The 12,040-nt window shown below is 38.5% G+C and overlaps 1 long non-coding RNA gene across 1 annotated transcript; it reads right to left on the bottom strand.

Moving 5' to 3' along the window:
- Window positions 1-338: 338 nt before the first annotated feature.
- LOC137466389 (uncharacterized) lies at window positions 339-8,649 on the bottom strand. The gene is made up of 3 exons (XR_010995151.1): window positions 8,524-8,649; window positions 1,466-1,558; window positions 339-880 (listed from the first exon to the last, which is right to left on the bottom strand). It is a non-coding gene; the product is annotated as an uncharacterized lncRNA (long non-coding RNA).
- Between the last annotated feature and the right edge of the window lie 3,391 nt (window positions 8,650-12,040).

The following is a 12,040-nucleotide window of genomic DNA, read 5'->3' as shown; positions in this document are numbered from 1 at the left end:
TCTGCTTGTCCCATCACACTTTATCATGGACAGTCACTGTACTGCAGCAGTGCTCATTTATTTAAGCTTTTGTGGGCTTTTTTTTTTGTTAGGCTTCCTACTGTATTTGTTGCAGAGAAGCCAATTTGGTTTTTTTCTGTGCAGCACTATTTCAGCTTGTGTCCTCTGTAGCTTTCCTGCTGTCTCTTTTCCTCTCACATTTATTACGCCACCTTCCCTTCCACCCCTTACTTGTGGGCTTGTTCTGGTTTGAACTACAAAGAAATGATGAATTCTATTGAATGTTATTACAAAAATGTTTCTTTTTGTATTCTGAAGTATTGACCCCATTGTTAGACCTGCTGTCTCACACGTGTCCTTTAGTAACATGATTTTAGAGCAGAAAAGACATCAAGATCCACTGTGGGATGTAGAAAAAACCATAACCTTACAAAATGAGTCTTACTATTGCCTTTGACTATGTGTGATTTTGGGGATGCTTTTTCTTTCACAGGAACACTGAGTGATGCACAGGGTCTCACATTATGTGAAGAAGCATTTCTCAGTAACAAATATGAATTTGACCCCTCTTCCTCAAAGTAAATTACAAAATTCCAGCTGATATTGGCCACAATAGCAGCAGAATAATGTTTTGACACTTACACATAGAGAGGTATGTATAGAGACAGGAAATACACAGTCATATTGAGAAGCACATAAAGCATGTTATAAAGCTCTGGCATAGTAATAACTGAGCTGCAGAGTTCATTTGTGCCGTGTCAAAGAAAAATGGCATTTCATAAATACATGCAAAGGTTCATGCAGGGGGACATTTGATCCTGGGAAGCTATCTCAGACATAATGGGTTCATTTCATTTGCTTCCATATTAGCCCCCGTTTCCTGGAAAAAAAGAGGATTTTACTTAGAAGGATAGCCTGCCCATGCTATAATCTATGTCACTGATAAATCATTTGCCTTGTGAGTGTAAGGGAGTTTTCATTCTCCTCTGTCTCTAGAACCTGTTTTCTAGGGCAGCTGCCACTGCTTCAGGAGGCAATTAATACAACTTTTTCTATTTAAAATTTACTTGTTTACTCTTTAAAAATCCCATGCTCAAAAAAGTTGAATAATGTAGTTTCAGTTTAGCTCTGGTTCAATTTTCTTGAAATCAAAATCTCTGTTCTCCATACAATATCAAAACCCCCCACAATTTAAATACTGAATAAGCATAATTCTTAAAATTTTCTGAAAGCCCAGCAGAGTTATTAGTTATTAGAGTTATTAGTTATGAATAATCAGTCATTAAGCTGACCACATGGCAGCTGATTTCTGTATGGCCTGGGGAAATAAGGCCTTTTCAGCACCACAGCAATCAAATTATCCAAGCTTTCTGCAAATACTAGGTTGCCCCAAGATGACGATGACCTGGTTGACTCTTCTCTGTTCCATCCTAAAGCACTGGTATAGCCATGCTGAAAAACCTACCTTCTTGGGCTAGAAATAAGAGAAGTGGTCAATGTACAACAAACTTAGCAGTTCCCTCCCCTTTGACAATGAATAAGGCTTATTAGTCGGGGGCTGAAAGACTAAAAACCATGAAAAAATGTACTGCTTTCAGTCAAGTTCACAGTACCTGACTGCCTGGAAATGGGAATCTGTGGGTGAAAAAGAAGTCTGAACTTTCTTTTTAGCTGCCATTTGTTGTTGCTGCTGGGAGATGACAGAGCTAATATGGTTAGGGGAAAGCTGTTTTCAGCCAGCAGAACTTTGACTCAAGCAAGACACAAATCATGACACCAATATTGGCCTATATTCAATAACTGGTGTGAAATCTGCAGTTCAGATTACTGTTTCTTGACATGTACAAATTCACTGGGGTGGAGGGTGAGGGAAAGAAGCAAAAGAAAGGGAGAGAAAATGAAGACACAAAAGGCTTAATTTTATCACAGGCTTACTCTTGCTGTAACAAACACCAAAATCTCCATATTTCCATTACCTGTGTCTGCCTTTCAAAGCAAAATTCACCAGAACATTTCCTATGTTTAAATGTCACCACTGGCTGAGTTACACAGTTGTTACAGCAAGCCAGACTCTGTTACCTCTTCTTAAGATTGGTAAAACAAGTACTTTGAAATGTAAAACATGAAGATTTAAGCATAAACATATTTCTAGGTCCCAGACAAGATAAGATTTACTGCGTATGTGTGTGTGAGAGAGAACACCTTTCCCCAGCCCATGTTGCTTCCTGATCTGCTGAATGTTTATTCAAATACTGTAAATACTTACGCCCTTTGTTTAGGATGCAGAGACTGTAATTCAAAACCTCATTAAGCAGCCAGTAGACATCTCCATTGCAGGGAACAAGTAATGACATCAAGAAAATCTGGTAACTTGTCAAAGAAAAAGTGTACACTGCAAGAACAGTGGCCTTCTTTGCTTCTCTGTGACAGAGAAGGAGCCATTATGTACTCCCTCTTCTTTAGCACACATGCCTCTGTAGTTTTGAAGGGAAAGGGCGACATGGGGCAGAAGGCAACACCTGGAGAAACAAACCAGATAAGAGACACAAGACATGATAACATGAGCATACCGGTGTGGATGTACATGCATTCTTAAGAGCCAGCAGTGAGCCCTGAATTTGAAGGCAGAGCTGGCAGTGCTTATGAACAAACACTCAATACCTGCTCTCAAACAGAGCTGCACTGCAGAAAGATGGTGGCAATCAGAGTCTCTTGGAACGATTAATGTGAGAGGTGGAAATGCAATATAAAAAGGAAAATAATATGAGGCAACCAAAAACTCAGGTGATCTGGCAATGAACACTACTGTGATATGATTTCCAACGTAAATAACCTGCTTATATTGAAAAGGAAAAGAAAAAAAAAGAGTTTAAGCTTTTATCCATGCTAGCAACTTTTGCATGTGTCTTCTGTTTACATGTAGCTATATAAATATGAGTGTAAGCATTAAATGCATGCATTAACATATGAATACCCCAAATAACATAAAATTGAGGTAGACAAAAGCTCTCTTCCAAAACCAAAAGCATAAGCTTCTTGCAGCCCACAGGGTAAAATCCAGAGGGGAAAAAAGGAGATACAGATGAGGAAACCAGTATGCTGTGCATACCACTTGTGTGATACCAGGCCTACCTGTCTGTGGCTGGGACTCATATTAGTGTTTCAAAATGTGTGTGTCAAACAGGTCAGACAAAATCTCTGCACATGGTGGCTGGGGCAGAGGAGCTGAGCCAGCAACAGCCTCATTGTGTTGTAGGCCGAGCCAATTCAACAGTATTCCCAGAGTGGCAAAGGCCCTCAAATCTTTGTAACTCTTTGATAATTGCTTTGCTGAATTCATTGTGGTAGGAAAACAGCAGAATTTCTTGTGCTGTTTTCGTTCCTGGTGTTCTCCAATAAATTTATTGAACTTCTGAGTGAGATAAAAACTCCTTTTGAAATGCATTTCAAAAAAATCTGATTAACCTCTCTTTTATTTCAGGGTCATAAATAACTCTGATGCTCAGAGAAGGCTGCAACCTTCAAGCCCATTCACCCAGCAAGGAGATGACTCCCACCTTCTGGATATGCAAACCTGGATGCCTAAGCAAGCAATATCCTCTCCTTCTTCCTTTTAATTTAATGCCTCTGATAATATTTTCACATAATAGGCTAAACTAGTTACAGTGAAATGAGATGTTGACATTTTTTATTCGTAATAAGGTTTTGAAACATGAAGATAAAAGAAGTTCCTTGAAGCAGAACTGTTTTCTAAATCTGTTAATCAGTAAATTTTACTGATTCACCATAACCAAGGTCTCTGTTTATTACTTCATCAGCTAGGTTATGAAGCCACTGTTTGCAAAATCTGTGAGTAGTCCCATTGGCAAGGTAAAATCCTGTTAATACAACTGAGGCAGCTGGGGAAAACCAGACAAACTTGGAGCCTTATATTCTTCTATAACAATGCTTTCATACATCAGAAACTAATTAGGAATGTACCATTCCTCCAGAACTTGTATCTGACTTATTACATCTTCACCACTAAACCCTGTATAAGCCATAACAGAAGTACAAAGGTGACAAGATGTGGTAATCTTGCTCAGAAGTGTCTGAGAGTTTTCAGAGCTGTTCTAACTAAAACTCATTACTGAAAAGATACTCTAGAAGTCATAATTCAAGTGTGCCTCCCTGACAGGGGAGCAAAGGTTAAGATAAATAATTTGAAAATTAAACATCCTCAGAAAGCAGAAGAAAGAAGCAGAAGAATGACAACCAGTTAAAGCATGGCCAGACATCTATACACTGCTGATAAACAAATGCTGTCTTGTTTGCCTCACCCAGACTCAAAAACTCAGATAAGATAAATACTAGAAGCCAAAGCAGGACCCATTGTCTGTTTCTTAATGTTTTCTTTATGATGATTATAGACTTGGAACCCAGTAAATTTGAACCTGCTAACCACAGCTCTTATAATTTCATCACAAATTACTTAACAATGCTTTTTTGAGGAGATTTAACTGCAAGCTGTCCTTGAGATGTGACAACATTCTTCTTGCAGACTCAAACACTTATTAAGCAGAATAGTATTTAATTTCTTTTTTGGTAGGGTTAATTTTCTGCTGGTTTAACTCCTTGAACTACCTTTCCAAGGGCTAGCCCATCACTGGTGCCAGCACAAGGGAAGGAATGTGAGAGTCTGGTGGAGCTGGGAATGTTTGTTTCTTCAGAACTCAGTGGCCCTCAGTTCAAGGGTCAGTTCAAGGGCACCATCACACCCCTCATGGGCTCACCAGACCCAATACAGATGACACCCACCCTCACAAAATAGCTGTGGATCCAGAGGAGCTGAAGTTATCTTTAAGGTGGCAATGCTGTTTTGTGGAGCCAGACCTCTACTGCCTCTCTGTAAGTCAGGGAACTGAATATACTTGGAATGCAAACCAAGACTCAAAATTAAAAAAAAAAAAAAATACTAATGGGAACTACTTGTGACTTGAAGGTTAGTGCATTGCTGGTATGGTTTTGCAGCTAGGCACCTAAATGCAAAGGGAGCTAAGAAATACAGCTTTGGCAAGGATGAGCTCATGATTTCAGATTGCTCCTTACTGCCAAAATGTACACTGGCCTCACATTTGCAATGAAAGGGTTAATATAATTATTGTCATTATCTAGTCTAAGGCTTTTTTTTTAACAGGGCCTAACCAAGCTGCATCATTTTCTCATTTATATTAGAACCCCTAAAAGTGTCTCCTGGACACACACTGGAAAGTTATTAATAAAAGTGTTTATTGTTTCAACCCTGAGTGGCCAAACCCAACTTTATGCCCTGTACTGAGTGTTCCTCTGAACGATTCGAGGGAAATTAATGTTATTTATCCTGAGGCTGACAAGCAACAGGAGAATTAGCATGCATGTCACTGTGCTCAAATCCCTGCAAAAGTTGACAATTATATTTGCAAATATAATTCCAGACTGTCCAGGGAGATGACAGACAAGCAGGTGCAGACTTGCCTGAAAAGGAAGCTGTTTTAAGGCTGCACACGTAACACAAACAGAAGGAATCTCCCCATTTCCTTGGAAAGATTTTAAGGACACTATTTAATGAATTGTTTGACACAAATCCGAGTAAATTAAAGAAGAGAGGTAACAGAAAGAAAAAATGTACAGGCTTTCTGTTAGCCTGTACATTTTTTCCAAGCCTTAATGTACAGTATTAGCCTGTACATTTTTTCCAAGCCTTCTGCTAGCCAAGGTAGGAATAGCCTTGTTGTCTCCTCTGGAAAACTGGGGAGTTGAACATTTACATTATAAATCAAAGAAAGAAGGGCACTTATTATAATTATTCAGGGAAAACACTTATGGTACTGGAATTCACTAGCAAGGAACAGCTTTTGTAGCTGGCTAAAAGCAGGAGGGAAGCTTGTCAGAGGCCGTTTTGGCAGAAAAACTAGATGTTATGTTCAGTGTATTCTGAACAAGTACTTGGCACACAAAGTGAACTCAGTTGAATGTATTCAAGAAGCAACAAGCTGTGAAATGTGTGTTTAGCTTAGTGGATTGGCAACAGTGGCTTCAGTCAAAGAAATGACCACCTAGCTTCTCCTGTTTGGAGGTCTTACCTACTACAGTTCGTCACAGACAGATTATATACTGTTCATGTAGTTGTTTTTTTTTTTCCTGTAATCTGTCCATTAATATTGGCAGGGTTGATTTTCCAGAGGAACATTTATATTAGTCAGAAATTAAATAACTTGGTAAACCTCATTACAAATTGTAACTGCAGAACATGCTACATTTCAGCTTTGTCATCTGACTAGCATTGGTTTTTACCCCTGACAGAGTCAAGGCCATGGTCATGGAGGTTAAAAGGTGCCCCTGCTGCCCCTAGCACTGCTGAGGATCTGGGAGCCAAGTAGAAAGAAGGCTTTACACCCCAAGTGCTTGCAGAGAACCTTGCCTCTAAGGTTCAGAGGACAGTCAGAGCCCCTGTTCGCTTTTTCCTGATCTGCTCTGTTTGGCTAACAGCAGCCAGTGGAACAAAGTGTAGGTGGGAGCAAACAGTAGTGCCAGGTTATGGCTGACAGGAAAGCTGAATGGAGCCAGATGTGCCTGTGAGAGCCTCTGAGCCCGCACAAGACACAGCCTGTATGGCAGAGCAGCCCTGGGGCTGCTGCTTGGGCCCTCTCTTAGCATGACAGTACACAGCATGAAGGCTATTCGAGTCAGGGAAATAAACAGGTGTGGGTGTGTCTTTTCCCCAGGACTAATCCTTAATGTTTTTCTTATCCATTAATAGAATAACACATTGATTTAATAATGTTTTTATTCCTCCTTACATAAAAGGAGATGCAGTTTATGTTTTGTTGTTGTCAGGTTTCCCCTGCCTCAAAAACATCTCTATTGAGAATAATCATAGCAAAAGTTTGAGAAAATTAGACTAATAATAAATAAAACAAGTCTTTCTTATTTAACAGCATGTTTAAAAAAAAACGTAGTTCTATAGGAATTTTTTTGTTTCTGTAAAAGAGACAAATATTTTTCTACAAAATTTCATCTCACTTTCTCCAATGTTATGATTAGATGCATTTCTAGAGTTATCTATTGATTCTGAATTTTTAACTAGGCTACAAGAACTAGTTACATCTGTACTTTAGAGGTAGATATGCTTCTCCAGGATAATATATAACATTTGTCTACTGACAACCAAGAATTTTATATTTAAAATTTAAAATAATTGAAATACAAATTTTGGGTGTACTGTAATAAACTTGTAAATAGATTTATTATTTTAAATGACACTTTATTTCCAGAGGGGTTGGGTTTTTTCCCCAGTTGAGGAGGAAAAAAATATTTTATGAAATATAATATATGACACAAAGCTGCACAAGCTTGAACTGTTCATTTGATTGCATTTTAAATTCCTCTTCATGCAATGTTTTCTACAATTTGTTTTTACTGTCATGCTCTTAGTTCTGTCTTCTCTACTCCCCCACAAAGCTTGAAAATATTGGCATGAAATCTGATATTTAAAACCCAAATCCCCTGAAATGTCATTGACATCCTTCACATTTGCTCACTACTTTTTTTTTGTGGGCACTTAACTTCTTCAAGTCCAAAGACATATCTCTGGGGCCACTTGATTCAAACATATGCCACAATTTCTCACTTCACTACATGACCCTGACATCTGACTCTAAGAAAAACACCTACTCTTAAAAAAGATGTGATGCTATCATGATCTAACAATGATCAATTAAACCCAGGCCCAAATTCTAAAGAATTTCAAGTGACAGGCACCTCTGTTTAATGCTGAGATACTGACTCAGTAGTGCTTAGCAATATGAATCTGATATCAGGATTGGTTTGCCATTCTTTCATACATCGCCAAATTTAACATCCAAGTCTGTTTTGGCTTCCTCTGATAAGTCTCTGGCTTTTTAGTGTGTTTATGACAATGTTATAAACTTACTGACCTGCCCTACTACTACATGTTTAACACAGTTTATTCCATCCTTGCACACTAGAAGTTATTTATTAATTTGTTCCTTATTTGTGAAGTTGATTACTACAAGTGTATGCATATGATGGCCAACAAGACACACCAAACCAGGCACCATTAAAAGTCAGTGCTGTGTGCAGGTTTCTAACCAGTGTAAAAGAGAGCTGGCATTCAAGCAACAGGCAGCATCTTGTCACTTAAAATACAATATATTAAGCACAAGATTAGAGCAAACCCCACTAAATATTCAGCACAGTGCATCTTCCCAGGAATTCACTAGACGCCAGTACTATTGTCATGACATCTTACGAAACTGATTTATTTAGCACTCACAGCAGATTAAGTGAGGACAGAAACAGCAGAAGTCCACTTACAAAAGCCCCATTCATGCCATTGAGCAGAAGCTCAGCTCCTTTGTTTGAAACAAAATACAGTACTCAACCAAAAAGCAAACCCAGACTCAACTACCTCAAGCAGCTGAAACATTACTGAAAATTGTCATATTAAAGTCCTCCATGACCTGAGCCAAGGGCCAAACTCACCCATGGTGCGATTCCTTTGACTTCAATGGAGTTGTGCTGGCAACCACCTTGGCTGTACTTGGCCCAGTGCCATTATTTAAGCAAGGCTGCGCTGTGTGTCTTCTCTTGATAAATGCCAGCACTGTAGAGCTCCAAAAAATAAAGAAAAAACATTCTTCAATAATCACAACAAGACAAGAAACACAGACACACAAACTGCAGCAAGACAGATAAACATGAATTTACAGCTGTGCTATGTGCAATCACATAGCTGAAGTTTTTTCTTGTATTTTAAATAAAAATTTATTGTCATAACTAGCATGGGCTTCTTTCTAGTAAATGGACTACAATTTGACTCTTTCATTTCTGCTTTGAGCCGCAATTTTTCAATTAAAATAGAAGTGCCATGGGACAAATTCTGATTGACTTTTATGGAGAGACCCTGGCCTGCAGTTTAACAGACTTGAGGGAGTGTAGGACTTGCAAATACACTTTCAACATCTTTAAATTTGGAAATATTTAGCACTGCTACATAAAGCAAAGCAAATCTTCAAGACTCACAGGAACATGATCATTAATTTATATTCAGGCAACATGCCTGTCATGTTGCTAGAAGCTGTTACTTTACTAGGGGCTTTACATAGCCTTTAAATATAAACATGAAGGCTCTAACCTACCATTTTGCTGAATTGGCATAGGTGATCCTAACACACTTATAAGGCAGTAGAAGGCACTAAATAGCACCTACAAATCAGGCTGTGTGTGGCACCTGTTTCTCAGGAGCTGACTGATATGTCAGGAAATCAGTGTCAGCATGCAGCCTGGCTGAGGAGCAGTGAATGAAAATTCCCCCAGGAGCGCCTGAAAGCCAACATTTTTCATTTCCTATATACTGGTGTTTTTTTTTTTTTTTTTAACAAATCATTCTGGTATGTGTATCTGTATATACATATGAATGTGTGTCTATGAGATCAGCTTACTTTTCTCCTCACATTTATTTGAACAATAATAATTTTTAGAAATTAGATGTCACCTGGAATCAATGAATACATACTCACATGGCTTTCTTTTGTCTGCTTAAAGGCAATGGTTAACCTTTGTATATTCATTCACACATGCAATGAAACTGTTATGCCCTCCTGACATTGCAACAAATGAAAATGTGCAAGGGTAAATTAAAAAACAACCCGAAAGAGTACATAGGTATTTGTATATTCAGTGTTGCTGATACTGTATGGATCAGTAGTCTGTGAAAAAAAGAATTGGCCCACTAAGTTGGGATAAACACAGATTCTAAGAAAATATATGAAGGCATATTTCAAACGAGAAATAAGAAAGGTTTAAAGCAAATATTTACTGAAATCTAATGCTACTAAATAGCTTTGTTAACTTAGGCAGCCTATTTAACTTCTGCCTCAGCTTACCCATTTGAAGTATGTGAAAATGTCTCCTTATCTGAATGATAACTGAATTTTCCTGGGAAGGTAGAACAGCTTATGACAGAAGGGACTTTTGGTGTTTATTCAGTTTACTCTCTCTGCTCAGAGCAGGACTGACTTTGAAGATTTTAGATCCAGCTTGAGAATTAAACTAGTTTGCTCTGGACCTCACCTAGTCACCCTTCAAGTATCTCCAGTGGTGATACTTGAACCTGCCCTAATTGTTTATGAACATTTATTTTCTCCAATTACAAGTGTGAATTTCTTGCATTGCAGCTTACATCCATTCCCTTATCCTGACATCTGTCTCTGTCTCCCCTACACACTCCCATCAGGCAGCAGTCAGGGCTCCTTCCCATCAGCCTCCCTTTCTCCAGGCTGAACAATCCCAGCTCTCACAGCCTTTCCTTGTCTGTGCTGTGCTCCTGCCCTGACCAGCCTGTGTTCCACTGTGTCCAGTAGCCTCTCTCTCTTCTGAGGAGCCCCAAACTGGGCACGGCGCTCCAGGTGCAGCCTCTCCAGTGCCAAAGAATGGGGAAGGATTGCTACCCTCAGCACTACTCCAGTGGAGAGCAGTCTTCAGCTGGGCTTTGTGGTCCTGGTTACAACTTGGTGGTTTTGCCAAGACATATTTTGAACTGTTCAAAGACTAAAAATAACTGCAGAAATTGTTAGGTAGCATTTATGCAAGAAAGAATGACAACTTGTGCTTTTTAGTCCTACCCAAAAGATTTACTTAGCTAAATTATCAAAATTTGAACTTTATCTGACAGAGAGTTCCTGTAGAGAGATGTCAGAGACCTTTTAGAAAGAATATATTTATTATCATGATGTACTTATATTGCTGCCAGATGGAAGATTTAGTCAGGGAATCAAAAACTTAATTTCATCATCTGACGTGGCAACTGAGTTGCTTCTTCCTATTTAAGAAGAACAAATGAGAAGACAGTATATTTGATTAAAGAGAATTTGATTAAAGAGAATTTATATGTGATTAAAGAGCATTTGTGATTGCCTTCAATCATAAAGTACAAGTGCCTCTCTCCCTTTCTTAGTTTCTGTATCACTATCCTTCACTGGATTATCCACTTTGAACATGGTTATTTATCATTCCCTTAACACAATCATATCAGCACAACACAATTACCTCACTTTTTTGATGCTTTATCATTATTTCCCACTAGTTTCCTTCCAACAACTCTAGCTGTGTCAATGTGCAGCTATTGTAAAAACAGATTTGTGTATTTTACCTCCTTTTTAATAAGCTCCCGGTGTGCAGCCTTGCTGAGAATATTTTAGACAGTTTTGCTGTTCCCATTATATCAAACACATGTATGTTATTCTTCTTTATCTTCTGCAGACAAGAACACAAATTTGCATTCCTGCAAGCTTTCTTTCCAGGGGCAATCAAGGTGTTCATACCTGGACTGTGTCAGACACAGCACTCTAGCAAGTGAGTTGCTCAATGCTAACCCATCTACAGTGGTGTAATACTCTATAATCCAACACACTTTTCTACTATACCAATTTCTGAGCAGACAAGCAAACTAGCTTTTTATATTCACAGTGATTTCAACAGTTGTAGTTAAATACACTTTTGAGGATTTGTCCAAATATAATTTTTACTTTTGATGGCTATATTCATGGCAGCTTAAAAGCACAGGATTAATATGAGATTTTCAGGTATACTAAATCTGGTCTCCTGCTATTATAAACAAGATTGACATAAACTTGCTCATAAATATATGCTATTTCATTTTACATAGGTTTTATTTTTTTTAAATCCCTCATTACCATGGAAAGGTATACCTGAAGCTTACATTGTGTTCTTCTCTCCAGCCCAGCTGTACTCAGAGACATTGAAAAATCTACTGTTTCTTGTACATAATCCTTTCACTTAGGCCTTTGGTTTAGTTCTTCTCACTCCTTTCATTCCCTTTCCTCAAGTGATATAAATGGAGGACTTTCAACATCCTTTTAAAGAGAGGCACTCCTCCCAAATCACATCTGCACCTCTTTTGTTTAACAGTTCACCTCCCACAATTGCAGAGGATTGGGACTTCAGACTATGTCCCAAATGTAGTGTTCTCCATGGCCAG

The sequence above is a fragment of the Anomalospiza imberbis genome, chromosome 2 (genome assembly GCF_031753505.1).
Source record: "Anomalospiza imberbis isolate Cuckoo-Finch-1a 21T00152 chromosome 2, ASM3175350v1, whole genome shotgun sequence".
NCBI classification, from domain to species: domain Eukaryota; kingdom Metazoa; phylum Chordata; class Aves; order Passeriformes; family Viduidae; genus Anomalospiza; species Anomalospiza imberbis.
The sequence above is the reverse complement of the archived record's forward strand: the minus strand, read 5'-3'. Positions and strand labels throughout refer to the sequence as shown.